Source organism: Myotis brandtii, unplaced genomic scaffold, assembly GCF_000412655.1.
Source record: "Myotis brandtii unplaced genomic scaffold, ASM41265v1 scaffold779, whole genome shotgun sequence".
In the NCBI taxonomy this organism is placed as follows: Eukaryota; Metazoa; Chordata; class Mammalia; order Chiroptera; family Vespertilionidae; genus Myotis; species Myotis brandtii.
The window spans coordinates 1066559-1069023 of NW_005371125.1; the positions used below are offsets into that span (position 1 = coordinate 1066559).

General features: G+C 32.6%; 1 protein-coding gene across 4 annotated transcripts in view; it reads right to left on the reverse strand.

Moving 5' to 3' along the window:
* PCDH11X (protocadherin 11 X-linked) overlaps positions 1-2465 on the reverse strand; it is a 920016-nt gene that overhangs the window by 311363 nt on the left and 606188 nt on the right. The window lies entirely within an intron of this gene.

Below are 2465 nucleotides of genomic sequence, written 5' to 3' on the forward strand. Positions count from 1 at the left end.
GTCCCAAGGGTGAGTCCCTGGGTTTGTGGGATAAAAGGGGCGACACAAGTGAAGCTAATAGTATTCATTATTCTTTCTTTTTTAAATTCTCACCTGGGGATACATTTATTGATTTTAGAGAAAGAGGGAGGGAGGGAGAGAGAAACATCAATGTGAGAGGGAAACATCGATTAGCTGCCTCCTGCACACCCACTACTGGGGATGTGCCCACAACCAAGATACATGCTCTTGACCGGAATCAAACCTGGGACCCTTGAGTCCGCAGGCCGATGCTCTATCCACTGAGCCAAACTGGTTAGGACAATTAATTCCCTTTTAATGTGCACGAATTTCGTGTACCGGGCTACTAGTTCAATATATAACTAAGAAAGTAAAAGATAATTTTTAGCATACCTAAAGATAAAAAGATTTTTTAGCACAAAATAGACATATATAAGTAGATAATTCAAGTGAATAAGTTGAAAGTGATTTCATAAAACCTAGTCATTCTTATTCCTAATTAACATAAGATTAGAACAAATCAGATTAGAAAATTATCATATTTTTTAAAAAAATATATATTTTTTATTGATTTCAGAGAGGAAAGGAGAGGGAGAGGCAATCTAGAAACAACAATGATGAGAGGAAATCATTGATTGCCTCCTGCACGCCCCTACTGGAGATCAAGCCCCCAACCCAGTCATATGTGCTTGACCAGAATTGAACTCAGGACTTTTCAGTCTACCAGGCCGATGCTCTATCCACTGAGCCAAACCAGCTAGGGCAAATTATCATATCTTAATGCATGCTACATAAAACATTTTGTATCAGAAATATATATTGTCTTCTTTTTTAAGGTTTAAATACCTGTAGAAAGATGCATGTTCAAAACTATGACATAGTAATGAATTTAAGCATTTTCTATTCATATAATAACTAAATAAGATAGGCTTCTTGACTAGAATGAATTATTAAACATCAAGTAAACAGACCTAATAGAATTTTTGAATATATAATTGTTTTGTAAGAAGTAAAGATATACAAGCATTGTTAAATGTTGACTATAGTCTACTATATATGCCTATGTTTTCACTTAAACATATAGTTTCATGTGTCACTGGTAAATATTTTAATACAAAGCCTTACTTTCTAAGAAGATGGTTAGATAAGGCTCTTGGTTCTTGGATCTGTTGAATTTTATTGATATTTATCAGAGCAGGCTTGGAAAGCAGAAATAACTTATCTTGCATAGAGGATCCATCTAGTAAGTGACTGAGTATTCTATAATTGCAAAGTTTAAAGGAAGATAAGCTTCAATTAGTAAAATGAGGTAAAGATGCTTTGCTCCAGCAAATAACCCATGAGTCCCCATCTGAATTGCTCACTGACATTAAACAGACATTTCTATTTTACAGGACAATATGACTGACTGATAAACATTTCATGACCTTTCCTTTTCTTCCTTCATTCCCCCACAACAAAAATGGTCTACTTGAAAATGTCATGGAAGTTATAAGAACTAAATCTTGAATCCATCATATTAGTTAATAGATTCATTGCTAATATAGCATTGGCAGTTTTTACTACAGGCAAGAATCCCATTAATATATGTTGATTCAATTAAAGAAAAAAGACCCAAAATTTTCAATTAGATATTCAAAACAACATTTTATTTTAAAGATAGATATCTATGTATTTTCTCCTTAGATTTTATATTTTAGGTTTATTTTGAAACATTACTTATTCATACATTAAAATTATCCATTTTATCAGAAAAATAAAAATACTAACCCTTTGACACTATTTTGATATATACTCAGGAGTTTCTAATTAGCTACCAATACCATATCAAGTGTGTTCATTTATCCTGGAAAATAATGAATGACTTCATTTTAGTGAGTTGTGGAGTAACTCCAAAGGACAGATTCAGATGACAGAAATAACTTGTTGAATTTCTATAATGTGAGAAAGAAGATAAATAACTATTAAGAACATGAGCTTATTTTATAAAGAAAATCTATTTTGAGATTTCTTCTGAGATTATCAGTTATTGAAAATAATATAAATTAAAAATCATAAATTAACAGCATTCTGGATTTAATAAAATATATTGAAAATATTTATTGAAACATTTCTTTAAACATTTTTAAGGCATGTTCTAATATTCTAGTACTACTGGAGGCCTGATGCATGAAATTCAAGCAAGGGGCTCGGCCCTCGCAGCCCTTGCTTCGTCTGGAAGGTTTTCCAGACAGTTGTTCTGCTGTTCAGTCTAATTAGCATATTAGCTCTTTATTATATAGGGCAGGGGTGGGCAAACTTTTTGACTCGAGGGCCACAATGGATTCTTAAACTGGACCGGAGGGCAAGAACAAAAGCATGGATGGAGTGTTTGTGTGAACTAATATAAATTCAAAGTAAACATCATTACATAAAAGGGTACGGTCTTTTTTTTTTTTTTTTAGTTTTATTCATTTCAAACGGGC